Source organism: Bubalus kerabau, chromosome 8 (genome assembly GCF_029407905.1).
Source record: "Bubalus kerabau isolate K-KA32 ecotype Philippines breed swamp buffalo chromosome 8, PCC_UOA_SB_1v2, whole genome shotgun sequence".
Lineage (NCBI taxonomy): Eukaryota > Metazoa > Chordata > Mammalia > Artiodactyla > Bovidae > Bubalus > Bubalus kerabau.
Window position 1 is genome coordinate 11,472,429 of NC_073631.1, and position 13,966 is coordinate 11,486,394.

A 13,966-nucleotide genomic window follows, 5' to 3' on the forward strand; every position below is an offset into this window, starting at 1 on the left:
ATTTTCTGCATCAGTAGAGGGGAAATGAAGCTGTGGCTCACCAGGCTGGCTGCTTTTCAGCCCCTGTCTGTGAGGGGTGTAGGGGAGGGGAAGTTTAAAACGTAGGGGGACAACAGAAAGCTCCTGGTTGCCTTTATTAACCTGTTAAGAATCTGGGCTCCCTGGATGTCCCAAACGCCTTAAGCCCATTTCAGTTTTTCACTAGACGCTTTCTCTTGAAGAGCCACCTGTTGGGTGAATCTAAGCCCTTCCTATCAGGTGTCCTGAAAGAGCCTTTTAAACTTCAAAGGGGTTTACCTGGCTTTACTGTTCAGACAGTGAGTATAATAGACACCCGCACGTGTGTCCTTTGTGATTTTATAAACTTTTCCAGTTGCCTCTCTCAACTTCTGGTTTTTCTAAGCTGAACAAACCAACAGCCTCCATTTTCCTATTGTGTTTCTTCAGTCTCTGTTTTTCTTTGATCTCTTCACATACACACACACACTCACACAAGTGTTGAGGTTTTTTTCCTTCCACTCTCTAAAACAGTACCTAAGACATTTTATTTTCCCAGTTTCACTGGACTTGCCTAATCAAGTACCTTTCAAGACATAGTAATCAAACCTGCACATATTGGGTAACTGCTGATAAGGCAGTCTGGTATAAAGAGCATCCTTTACTTCTCATTTTTCTGGTCCCCTAACTGCCCTACCTCCATCAACACCTAAATCTCTCTGTCTCTCTCTGGCTGTATCATGCACGCAGATCTTTCCATGACTTTAGGCATTCTTTCACCTGCAAGAGGTAAATGGATTCTGCAGATAAAGCATTTTCTTTTTTTTTTTTAAAGTGTGCTCGCTATCTCTCATGCCAACATAATTTTTAATATTAAAAAGAAAATACAGCTGATGCTGGCTACTAGTTACTTTTAATACTTCTGTGATGGAAAATGTTGGTTCTACTCATCATTTCCCATCTTTAATCAAGTCCTCTCTCCATGAGAAAACACTTTCCCCAATCCCATGTTAACTCCGCTTTTATAAACTGTCTTTGATGTGGAACCTTGTCAAAGGATTTTGAAAGTTTAAATAAATTATGTGCTCTCTCAAATTATTTACCCTCTCAAATAACTCAGAATGATTGGAAAGACATGCCCTCTCTCTGTATAAAACATGTTGCCTTTCCCCTAACAGATTATGTTTGCACATATGATAAATATCTTATACTTTATCATAGATGTTACTGACTTGCCAAATATGAAGTGAAGCTTTGAGTTTCAGGATCCAAACTGAACTCATTTTTTTTTCCCCCTTAAAAATCTGGATAATGGATAAACAATCCAGGAAAACAACCAACTCTGAAATTATTTCTCTTTTGCTATGATAATGCTGCTGCTGCTAAGTCGCTTCAGTTGTATCCAACTCTGTGCAACCCCATAGATGGCAGCCCACCAGGCTCCCCTGTCCCTGGATTCTCCAGGCAAGAAGACTGGAATGGGTTGCCATTTCCTTCTCCAATGCACGAAAGTGAAAAGTGAAAGTAAAGTCTCTCAGTCGTGTCCGACTCTTAACGACCCCATGGACTGTAGCCCACCAGGCTCCTCCGCCCATGGGACTCTCCAGACAAGAGTACTGGAGTGGGTTGCCATTGCCTTCTCCATTTCGTATGATAATACTTAATATAATTCTTTATTCTTCTAATCTACACTTCTAATTATATTTAACCTTAAAATGATCATGTTTAATGGTAAAATCACCATAAGGAAATCAATCAAGAAGTAAAAAGGGAGCAGTTAAAATTTTGTTTCTTTATCTTTTTGTGTATCAGTCTGTCTATATATATATACATACGTACATATATAACTCATAACCAGATTCTAAATAACATGTGAATGATACAAAATAATTCATTTTAAAAGAGAATTTGCAAATCAGATAATGATATGCACATAATTACATTTTACTCATACAGGAATTCTGCATTTCCAGTCCCTTTAATAAGATGGGATGGCAGCATCTTTGGTTAAATGTGAAGTTTGTGAGGTAATAATTAGTCCCTTAGGTAGAAAGTGGAGTGCCCCCTGTGAGTCCAGTCCTTTTCTGGATGTTTAGACTACAAAATCAAGTTGGCCTTAGTGCCCATCTTTTGGGATACTGCAGTCTTTCGGGGAAGACAGATGGCAGTCATGAGTCTGCCCAGAGTCATGAGGAGTGTGGTCAGGGACGCCCAGGAGTCCCAGAGGAGCATGAGGAGGGGGGTGTGAACACGGTTTCTGGTGTCGTCATTGTTTAGTCACTAGGTCGAGTCTGACTCTCCGTGACCCTGTGGACTGCAGCACGTCAGGCTTCCCTCTCCTTCACCATCTCTCAGAGTTTGTGCAAACTCATGTCCCTTGAGTCAGTGATGGCATCCAACCATCTTGGCCTCTGTTGCCCACTTCTCCTCTTGCTTTCAGTCTTTGCCAGCATCAGGGTCTTTTCATTCCTGTTTAAAAGTAGTACATCCAAGTCAACAAATGCTTATTCAGTCCTTGCTGTTGGCCAGGCATTACAGGAGACAGGATATAGCTGCTGTCTATAAGGAGTCTGCAAACTAACAACAAAAGTTGTTGAGATTTTATATAAAGACATAACACACTATATATATATATATATAGGGAGACTGTGCCCTAGATTAATGGCCTAATGATTTTCAAGTGCTCTGGATGAACCAATAGTCCCAGCTCATTTTTAGTAGTAATATTTGTTCGATGCTCAGACTTTCACCATACAACAATTTTGCACTGTTTTAATTTTATTTGTTTTTCTCCTAGTTTGGGCTGCACTGGGTCCTTACTGCTGCAGGCAGGCTTTCTGTGTGGCAGTGAACAGGGGCTGCTCTCGTCCCAGTCCGAGGGCTTCTCACTGCAGCAGCTTTTCTTGTTAGGGAGTGCAGGCTCTAGCCGGGCGGGCTCAGTAGCTGTGATGCACGGGCTTAGTTGCCCCGAGGCATCTGAAGCTTCCCGGACCAGGGATTGAACCCGTGTCCCCTGCCCTGGCAGGCAGAGTCTTATCCACTAGACCACAGGGAAGTCCCAATTTTGCAGTCTTGAAAAAGAATCATGATGTGAATACACGTGAAAGGACGATTAGAGGATACTGAGTATAAGTAGCCCTGCCAATAGAGAAGTAGACATAAGTTATGAGATATTATTTAAGGGGGATGAAGGGTTTATTCCAAAACATTCCTTCCCTGTTCTGAAGGCCTTTTCTGCACATGCCCTTCGCATTGGGAGCTTCTTCAAGAAAAAAGCACCACGTTCAACACACGATACAGCCTATTTCTTTGTGTCCTTCCCTTTTTGGCTGTCCTCCCCTGTGCCAAGCTTCCCTGCACCCCCCATCCCCAGGCGCCTGCCCACACAGGATTCCAAGTGAGGAGAAGGCCTGCTGGTTGCACGTGATGTTCTCATAGTTCTTGGTGGTCATGTTCTCATAGTTAGTGGTTCAGACTCTCCTTGCTCCCTCTCACTTAGCATGTAGCTAATGCATAAAATGTTAATACCCCTTAGGAAGAACATATGTTACAGCCTCAGTGTCTTGTCAAGCATACTCTAATCCATTAACAATTTTAGACCTGACCAAAAGCTTATTCTTGACCGCGTATCTGTCGCTACACTCTTTCCCATTATATATCCCGTACAAGTTCTGAGTACAATGATGACTTTAAATAGCATGTGTTTTGATTTTGTTAGCTCTAACCTTCTTATATGAATATGCTAATTTCACTATATGAAATTAAATTTGTCGTTTGTGTGTGTTCCGGTTGCCCTGAAACATTAATTTTATTCATCTCCATTTTCCCCATCTTTTTATTGACCCAATGCATCGAGATCTATAATGTCAAAAAAAAAAAAAAAAGATTGATTGACTCGGAGAGTGGGGAATTGGAATGTAGTGATTTCACGCTCAGCTGTTGGCTAACAAGGCACCGTGGTCTTTATTTAGTGAGGCCGCAGTGGTAGGAGATGAAGAATTGTGTAGGGCCCAGCTGCCGTGGCTACAGAGCGGGCAGCTTAAAGGGCTTCAGGGTTCCAAGTGTGAGGGGAATTGTCTCTTCCCAGCAGGTAAGAGATAGATCTAGACAGAGTCTGTCGTGTTCAAGATGCTGACTAGCCCGGCCAATTCATAAATCCTAAAAATTACAGCATCCTCTGGTTGGGAGGAAGTGGGAGAGGCATTTAGTAGAGCGCTTAACCCTTCTAATGCCAGGGAAGTAAGGCCTCCTGACTGATGATTTTTATGAGGGGACAGTTTGTGTTTAAATCATTTTTAAAACTATATTTCCCTTTTCCAGTCTCCTTTTAGATGAAAATATATTGTCAGCTAATTAATTATCTCTTTAAGTGAAATTGGAGAAGGAAATGGCACCCCACTCTGTCCATGGGAGCCTGGAGACTCCCATGGACACAGGAGCCTGGTGGGGTGCTGTCCATGGGGTCACACAGAAACGGACACGACTGAAACCACTTAGCAGCAGTAGCAGTTACATGAAATCTTGTCAGTCCATCCAATTTACTTTTACTGCTCTGTAGCAAAATAGTGTAATATATTTATATTATTTTTCAGACAATTGGTGGGTATTTTTTTACACGTTGGCCTAAAATAACTAGAAAGACCTATTGTCTTGGTTGTGTGTGTGTGTGTGTGTGTGTGTGTACATACACCACACATACATATATGAAGTGAAGTGAAGTCTCTCAGTTGTGTCCGACTCTTAACGACCCCATGGACTGCAGCCTACCAGGCTCCTCTGTCCATGGGATTTTCCAGGCCAGAGTACTGGAGTGGGTTGCCATTTCCTTCTCCAGGGGATCTTCCCAACCCAGGGATTGAACCTGGGTCTCCTGCATTATAGCCAGATGCTTTTACCATCTGAGCCACCTGGGACTCCTAAATTTATACAACTTTTTAAACATTTAAGCTTTGGTATAATACATAATGGGCTTCCCTGGTGGCTCAGATGGTAGAGAATCTGCCTGCAATTCAGGAGACCCCGATTTGATCCCTGGGTTGGGAAGATCCTCTGGAAAAGGGAATGGCAACCCACTCCAGTATTCTTGCCTGGAAAATTCCATGGACAGAGAAGCATGGTGGGCTACAGTCCAGGAGGGGTTGCAAAGAGTCAGACACGACGGAGCGACCAACACTCGCACTTTCCTTTTTTCATAATGCATAATAATTTTTGGTAAGGCAGTGTCTATGAAAACTAGTTTGCTAAGGCAGTAAATTTTCTGAAAAGAATGCAAAGGACAGTGTTTACCCTATTAAGAAAATTATTTTCAAGCACATTGAAGTTACTGTTAATGTGCTTATACCAGGTGAGCCCAGGAAGGACCTCTCCTTGGCAGATTTAGCCCTCCTCTAGTTTCTGTGCATCCTTAGAGATAATATGATTGCATCTCTTTAAACAGTGTTAGACCTTAGATTTTGATTCAGACATGTCTTTCCGGCCATCGATCCAAATTAGGTTTTACTATTACACATATAAGATTCTTATTTCCTGATTTTGTTTTTGCCTCATTAATGATTAAAGTATTTTTTAATTTTGTTGATATGGAGAAAGGACACCAATATCATTATTTTTGTTGTTCAGTTGCTAAGTCATGACCAACTCTTTGCAGCCCTATGGACTGCAGCACACCCGGCTTCTCTGTCCTTTACCACCTCCCAGAGTTTGCTCAAACTCATGTCCTTTGAGTCAGTGAATCCATCCAACCATCTCATCCTCTGTCATCCCCTTCGCCTGCCTTCAGTCTTTCCCAGCATCAGGGTCTTTTCTAATGAGTTGGCTCTTCACATCAGGTAGCCAAGATATTGGAGCTTCAGCTTCAGCATCAGTCCTTCCAATGAACATTCAGGGTTGATTTCCTTTAAGACTGACTGTTTTGATCTCCTTGCTGTCCAGGGGACTCTCAGGAGTCTTCTCCAAGACCACAGTTCAAAAGCATCAATTCTTTGCTGCTCAGCCTTCTCTACGGGTCAACTCATATCTGTACATGACTGCTGGAAAAACCATAGCTTTGACTAGATGGACCTTTGTTGACTAAGTGATACCTCTGCTTTTTAATATGATTTCTAAGTTTTAGCATTAGCATTTTTAGCATTCTTTTCAAGGGAGCAAGCATCTTTTAATTTCATGGCTGCAATCACTGTCCTCAGATACCATTATTAATGTTCCTTATTTAATGCCTGCCATGTCCCAAGGATCATATATCCCAGGAAACATAGCTTGTTCTGAAGACTGGAGTTCCCTTGTGGAGACTGCTCCATTTCTTCTGCTCTTCTGTTCCGCTGGTATTCTCACTCCCATCTTGCTCACACTCTGATCTTCAGGCTGTCTCATAATTTGGGACAGAACTCAAATTCCCAGTTCCAAAGTGAGTCTCATTTGTTACCATAGTTACAGGTCCAGGAGGAGCATCCTCATCCCAGGGTCCATTCGGTGCACATCATGTCCTCAGTACAGAATTACCCTACTCATAGTGGCCCATTGTTATTCAGATCCAGATAACTCTGGGTGTCATCATGTCCTCATTTCTGCAGAACATAACTTCACCTGAGAAAAGCCTGAGGGAATGTGATTTGCCTGTAAAGTGCGGGATTGGACCTGAGCTTCCTTCTAGAGTTATGATGGGTTCGTCTTTTCTTTACTTTTTAAATATTTTGGCCATGCTTAGAGGCATGTGGGATCTTAATTCCCCCACCAGGGATTGAACCCCCTTCATTGGAAGCTCGTACTCTTATTAAGCACTGGACCACCAGGGAGGTTCCTGATGGGGGTTCATTTTAAACTATGCCATTTTTATTTCTCTGGTTGAACTCTTAGGAGTTCTATTTTAAATCATGTTTGCCATACTTTTGCCACAGTCTAAATAAAAACTGGTTTGGAATGACTTCTCTCTTGGAGTTCCTCATTTGGTTCCAGAAGGGTACATTTGTTCCTTATTCCGTAGATGAAGAGGAGGAATGCTTTCCTTCTCTTTCTCTGTGTATTCTCCCTCTGGTCCAGGTTCACACCTAGCTGGATAACGGAATCCACTGGTAGCTAAATATCTACATTTCATGGCCTCGTGGTCATAGCTAAGATGGAAAGCAGAGACTCAATTTTTCCCACTTACAACGTAATGTTAGGACCCATAGAGCTCAAAGAGAGAAGTGAAGTAGTCTAAAGAAATGGAAATTAGGGCCAACGCGAGGTGGAAAAATCCTTGCAGTATGCAGACTCAGTTGGAGTTATACCCATGCATTATATAAAACCAAGCCTGTGTATTTAGGATTACCATGTTCTTAAACGCAACCAGTGGCTTGATTGGCTATATTCACCAGTCAGACTTTCCTCGTGTGGTTATAAAGCCCCACAGGAAAATTATAGCTCCCATCTAGACCTCTTATTCATACAGCATTCTGTCTTGTCAATCGTGGTGTGATCTTTTGGTTTCCATAGATACACAGCAACTTAAGGGTAATTTAGGATATAGTCAGGGGAAAGTAACAACTAGAGTTACCCATTTGGGAATTTTCACAACCGGTAAAATTTCTTTTTTCCTCTTCCTTCTCCCCTGATCCATTTTATCACTAAATCTCTAGGTGGGAACCATCTTGCCATGTAAGAAATTAATATGATGGGTAAGACTTCAGTTCAGTTCAGTTCAGTCGCTCAGTCGTGTCCGACTCTTTGCGACCCCATGAATCACAGCACGCCAGGCCTCCCTGTCCATCACCAACTCCCGACTTACATGTTCCAATACTTATGGCTGATCCATGTTGATGTATGGTGGAAACCAACAAAATCTTGTAATTATCCGTCAATTAAAGATAAATAAATTTAATAAAAAAGACTTACATGTTCCAGTTAGCTTTTATGCATCTCTTAGTTATCTGGCAAAGCTAAGTGGGCATAGGTCATATTCTCAGCTTTAACAGTATCACATATGGAGATTTTCAACATTTCTGGTGTTTAGTGTTTGGTGTTATGTTCTGGTCATCAGTCATGTGAAAGTTGCTTCCAGGATTTTCCTCAAGCAACTTAACTTTAAGTACAGATTCCCCCATTTCCTCTAATCTATAATTTATTCAATAAGTATTAGTTGAGTAGCTACTATGTGCTATGTGCCACAGCTATAAAGCTTAAGTAGATATTATTAATGAACTCAAGGAACTGGCAAAAGAGCAGAAGAAGCATACTTGTAATTACACCAGATTGATCAAGGTGGGAAATGCTGTCACTCAAGTGTGAACAATGTGGTAGAGGAGACAGCAAATAGCAATTAAGACCAGCGTGTAAATAACAAAGCTTCAGCACCTAAATGTGGGAGACGTTATTAGTGGCACTGGCCTGGCTTGTATATGATAATGATGACTTTTTATAATAACTATATGGTCCATGGGTTGAGAGTCATTTTCCACACATGGTAAAACTACAAAGAAGTACCAAATGATTCTGGACAAATCCAAGTTATACTCTAAGAATCCAATGGAGGAACTGATGCATATGTGTCAGTGAGGTGTGAGTGATGGAGCAGGGCTCTGGCTGGACCATGACCCACCACGGAGCTGGTAGCTGATGGTAAGACAGCATACCGAAGGGATCAATTTGGCTGAGGTTTCCTGGAAAGACACAGAGGTTGGGACTAGAGAATCAAAGAAGCCTAGACCCAGGGGCTTTAATTGTAGGTAGAGAAAGTCAACCAAAGCTTAACAGACAGTAAGTATTGTCTTCTCCTGGGAAATGATACTACAGAAATAGTGGGATTTGAATATTATTTTTAAAATAACATTTATCACAAGAGGGAGCTCTGATAATGAAGTATCATATATTCATTAAAAATTTGGGGGAAAGCATGAAAATAAATCCTTTATGGTCCCAGTACCTTAGAAACAATTTTGGTTAACATTTTAGTATATTTTAGGTTTTGTTTTGGTTTGGAGTTTGGGGGTCTTTTCCTTTTTTTAACTAAATTGAATTCATGTTCCATATGGCTCTATATAATTTATAATCTGATCCGCCCAACACTTGGTAAGTCTTGAACATTTTCCCATGTCATCAAATACTCTTCTGCAATGTCATTCTTTTTTTTTTTTTTGTATGATTTTATTTATCTACTTATTATTTGGGGCTCTGTTGGGTCTTTGTTGCTATGCAGGCTTTTCTCTAATTGCAGCAGGCAGGGGCTACTCTTGAGTTGCGGTGTGTGGGCTTCTCACTGTGGCGGCTTCTCTGGTGAAGCGCAGGCTCTAGGGCGTTCAGGCTTCAGAAGTTGGGGCTCCCGGGCTCTCGAGCACAGGCTCAATAGTTGCTTAGTTGGGCTTAGCTGCTCTGCAGGATCTTCCTGTACCAGGGGTCCAGCCCATGTCTTCTGCATTGGCAGGTGAATTCTTTTACCCCGAGCCATCAGGGAAGCCCAAGAGTGTCATTCTTAGTGGAGTAGGTAGGTTGGTGCGTGCTCTGTGTCCGACTCTTTGTGACCCTGTGGACCGTAGGCCACCAGGCTCCTCTGTCCACGGAGTTCTCCAAGCAAGAATAGTGGAGTGGGTTGCCATTTCCTCCTCCAGAGGATCTTCCCAACCCAGGGATCATCAGACCCGCACCTCCTGTGTCTCCTACAGGCACACACATCTTTACCATGAGCCACCTGGGAAGACCTCTTCATGGTGTACAGTTCCTCATATGAATGTGCCACAATCCTGTTCCAGTTTGAACTATCATTTTGTGTTGAAGATCCCTAAAAATAAATCTTTTCATACATTGCTAATTATTTCCCTAGGATAAATTTCCAGAAATTTTTACTCAAATTTTCAGCCAACAGATATGGGTCATGGAAGTTGCTAGGACTACTGCCACATATAAAACACTATTTTAGGAAAATATGCAGTGGATGTAGTGTGCAGCATGGCTTGGACAAGAGATTCTGTGAGAAGCAGTTTAATCTGGTGCTGAAGAACTAGACAGCTTTGATTCCTATCGCAGTTCTCCTTGCTGTGTGACCTCAGTCAGAGAAACTCATCTCTGTGCCTTGATTTCTTCCTATGTAAAGAGTTCTAATTCATATGAAGCAATTAAAGCAGTGCTGGGCACATAACAGCTGGCATTATTGAGTTACCGTTAGTATTATTATAGTAATCAGTTAGGTTTTAAGTGCTAAGAGCCTAGATCGAATTGAAAGGAAAACTACAGAAAGACAAATCTGTAGGACTCCATGACTGATGGCTATATTGGCCAAAGGAGAGAAAACAGTTTTTTGAAACAAAAGTCAAAGTTTTTAAGCCTGGAGGAGTGAGTCTCTCAGAGTTGAGGTGGCTTTGGCCACTGAAGTTGACACAGTGGGAGAGGGACAGCAGACAGATTGAGGAAGGGCACGTTGCTGTGGGATGATCAGAAGCAACCTGTCAGCGTAAGAGACTGAGCTCCCAGGAGAAAGCAGAGCTTGGACCACTGAGGGTAGGAGGAGAGAGGCAGGGTCAAGAAGGCAGACAGACCAGACCAGCCAAAGAGACTGAAGAGATGCCATTGCAGAAGTGGACAGAGAATCAGATTTGGGGCACCAGAGAAGGATAAATGTCACCAAGCGTGCGTACTCATTGGTGTCAAAATGGCAGAGTTCAGAGATTGGGAAGGCCTGGTAGCTCAGTGGTAAAGAATCCGCCTGCATTGCAGGAGAGCCAGGTTCCATCCCTGTGTCAGGAAGATCCCCTGGAGAAGGGATGCCTACCCACTCCAGTATCCTTGCCTGGAGAATTCCATGGGCAGAGGAGCCTGGCAGGCTACAGTCCATGGGGTCACAAAGAGAGTCAGACACGACTGAGCCATTAAAATTTTCACTTTCTTTCACTTTCAGAGATTGACAGGAGATAAAAACCTTTACTAATTCTAGTTAGTAAATTGAAGGTAAAGAAGTTTGAATTTTCTTGATGTGCTCTGTGGTGATGGTCTTTTCATTAGTTTTTCTTCCAATATCTTAAAACTTTGTGAATTTTAGTCGCTGTGTGTTTTGGGTCATTTACAAACACTACTTAGAATTCTTTTTTACCCTGTAAGTTACATTTTCGGAAAACTTGCAAAGCAGTTTTCCAGCTTGCCTCCTAAGATATCTTTGTTTCTCAATCATAATCATCTTCGGCACAGTTGCCTAAGCATTTGGTTCATGTAACCATTAAAAACGCAGGGACAAAAATGCTGTAAAATAAACAGGACTGCAGATTTTATGCAGTAATCACTTGCCAAGTTTCCCCTTTGAAACCGAAGCCATTTTTGTGTCATTGAAATATAGTAGAATGACCTATAAACAAGATTTCTGTTGCGTTTATATATTACAACAGATGAAATCATTTTAAGTAAAATGTTAAAAGCATTTAGTTCCTAATTCAGACCAAGCTTGATCCAAAAAATATTCATCGTTCATCCAGAATTTTAAAAAATGAAATATAACTGCATTTTGATGCTCAGTTCATTTGCTTTTTAAACCTGGAAGGACTTTGCAGATATAAAAGCTCCATCATGAAAGTAAATCCTTTCTTATTTCTTTTGTTTCTTTCCACTTTGTGCAAGTTGTTTTCACATGATCATTTCACTCTTATTATATGTTAAGGCTTTTGGCTTATTGGCACTCGCTCACCCCCTTCTCACTTTGAATGTTACTCTTACTAGAACTGGCCCCCAGACCTCTCATTACTAGTTACCTGCCTAGTAACCAGACATCTGATTGGTGTTTTCCATCAAGCATTAAAGGACACTTTGTTTTGTTTGGGGTTTGAATTTAATTTGAAGAATAATTTTCCTCAAGTCCTGGTCTACCTGACTTTGCATTAAATCATTTCTGAGTTTGATTTTTGCCTCAAAACACGTGTTTGGATAATTTTTAAATCTCTTTGTTAGATTCAGCTTAAACTGTGTTTTTTTTTTTCCTCCTGTTTCCTATTATTTCATGGGTGCTCCACACACCACCGAGCCCAGATGGATTCTTTATAATGGCTGTTTGACGATTCGAAGGAGGGAGTGAGGAGATTCTTTCTTTTTTTTTTCTCCTGTCTACAGCTGCTCTCAATATGGCTCATCATAACTGAAAGGAAATGAATAAAGATGAGTTATCTGAACCGAAAATCAGCCACAGAGCAGAAGCAGCTCGTCCACGAATCCAGTAGGAAAAGGAAGTCATTGCTGTTGTTTATTTATTCATATATTTTTAATGGTGGCAGGATTATTTTTTTAAATCTTGTACCTTTGAGTCGTGGCCATTTGGAGCATTTGGGAAGGACCATATGGTTCCAAATGAGATTCCCATCACATTCTGTGCATTTGAAACCATTTATGCTGCGCCTCTTGGCACGACCTACTCCTGGAGGATGAGCAGACACATGCAAGAGCTGTAGACAGAATGAGAGAACATGCAAATAGCATTGAAGGAAATGTTAGTGGTTTGACTTGCCATTTTTGGATCAGCCTTCATTTGGATGAGACAACCTATATTTTATTTTAAGCAGTGATTATCTCCATATTTTGTGCATTACATGTCTCCCATGATTAATATCTACCCTCGTGACTTAAGGACCAGCAGGGCTCCGAAGCATTTCAAGCAGGGGAAACATGTGGAAAGAGAGTTTTGAGTGTGAGTCCAGATTAGGATGGAGGCTAAGGGTCATCACAGAACTTGCTGAATCACATGTTTACCCTGTAAGCAGAAAAGATGTGGGGCTTTCCCAGTGGCTCAGTGGTAAAGAATCTTTCCGCGAGTGCAGGAGACACAGGTTCGATCCCTGGTCCAGGAAAAACCAACATGCCACGGAGCAACTAAGCCCATGAGCCACAACTGTTGAGCCTGTGTTCTTGCGCCCAGGAGCTGGAAGTACCAAAGCCTGCAAGTGCTGGAGGCTGTGCTTCACGGCGAGAGAAGCCTATCGCGCCAACGAGGGAAAAGCCCGCAGAGCAACAAAGACCCAGCACAGCCCCAAATGAATTCAATTATAAACAAAAAAATTATCAAAAGCAGCCAGCACACACACACAAACAGAAGGAAAAAAGAAGAAAAGATTTAAGTGTGAAAGGCAATGTCTAACTAAAGTAATTCGTGTCCTGTGGGATTTGCCAATAGGAGCACCTAAATTCTGGCCACAGTCAGCTTTTATTCATAACAAACAAGAGACTCTCTGTCGGAAGTCACGTAGTGGGTCTGGTTGTACTTCAGATTCACACAGACCCAGGGTCAAATCCCAGTAGCGTCATTTCTTGCTTTGTGTACATGAGCAAGTCCCTCAGTCTCTCGGAGGCTCGCTTTCTTCATTTCCGGTATGCATAATAGCACTGATCTTGCAGGGCTGTTGGAGAATTATTTGAGAGAGCAGCGCCTCACATTATGTGGAAGGCATTGAGGCAGTGTGGCATGGCCATTCGGAATTCTGGTTTCACAGTCAACTGTCCAAGTTCTTCTATTTAAAAAATATATTTATTTACTTATTTGGCTGTTCCACGTGTTAGTTGCAGCACGTGGGGTCTTTTAGTAGTAGAAAGCAGGATATTATTCCCTGACCAAGGGTCAAATCTGGCCCCCCTGAGTTGGGAGTGTAGAGTCTTAGCCACTGGACCACCGGGGAAGTCCCCAGCTGTCCCAACTTCTGACACTTAACTTTGTGACCTTGGAAACATAGCCTGGTAATCACGTTCACATCTCCTAGAGCTGTGATGAGAAGTCACAGAGAGGTGACCCGTGTACGGGACTTCGAGCAGTACTTGCCCAGTATTTGGAAGTGCTCACTACTCTCATATGCCGACCTCGCAGAATGGTCAGGCAGATGCGAGTTTACGCCTGTGATTCTTGGCACATTATGAATGAACAATAGTGGAAATTGCTGTCCCTGTCATGTAAAGTAATCCAATGTGGAGTCCCACCTTGCCAGGAGCACCCTTGATGAGACACACCTGGCTCCTCATTGTGGAGTTCCTCATGGCCACG

General features: G+C 42.1%; 1 protein-coding gene, 1 long non-coding RNA gene and 1 other non-coding gene across 6 annotated transcripts in view; 1 reads left to right on the forward strand and 2 right to left on the reverse strand.

Moving 5' to 3' along the window:
• The window catches only part of CDK14 (cyclin dependent kinase 14), a 666,835-nt gene that overhangs the window by 599,483 nt on the left and 53,386 nt on the right, over window positions 1–13,966 (forward strand). The gene's annotated exons all lie outside the window — the stretch shown is intronic.
• LOC129658850 (uncharacterized) lies at window positions 1,699–7,826 on the reverse strand. The gene is made up of 3 exons (XR_008717534.1): window positions 7,760–7,826; window positions 2,818–3,135; window positions 1,699–2,466 (listed from the first exon to the last, which is right to left on the reverse strand). It is a non-coding gene; the product is annotated as an uncharacterized LOC129658850 (long non-coding RNA).
• On the reverse strand, window positions 4,838–4,910 carry TRNAY-AUA (transfer RNA tyrosine (anticodon AUA)). Its single transcript has one exon. It is a non-coding gene; the product is annotated as a tRNA-Tyr (tRNA).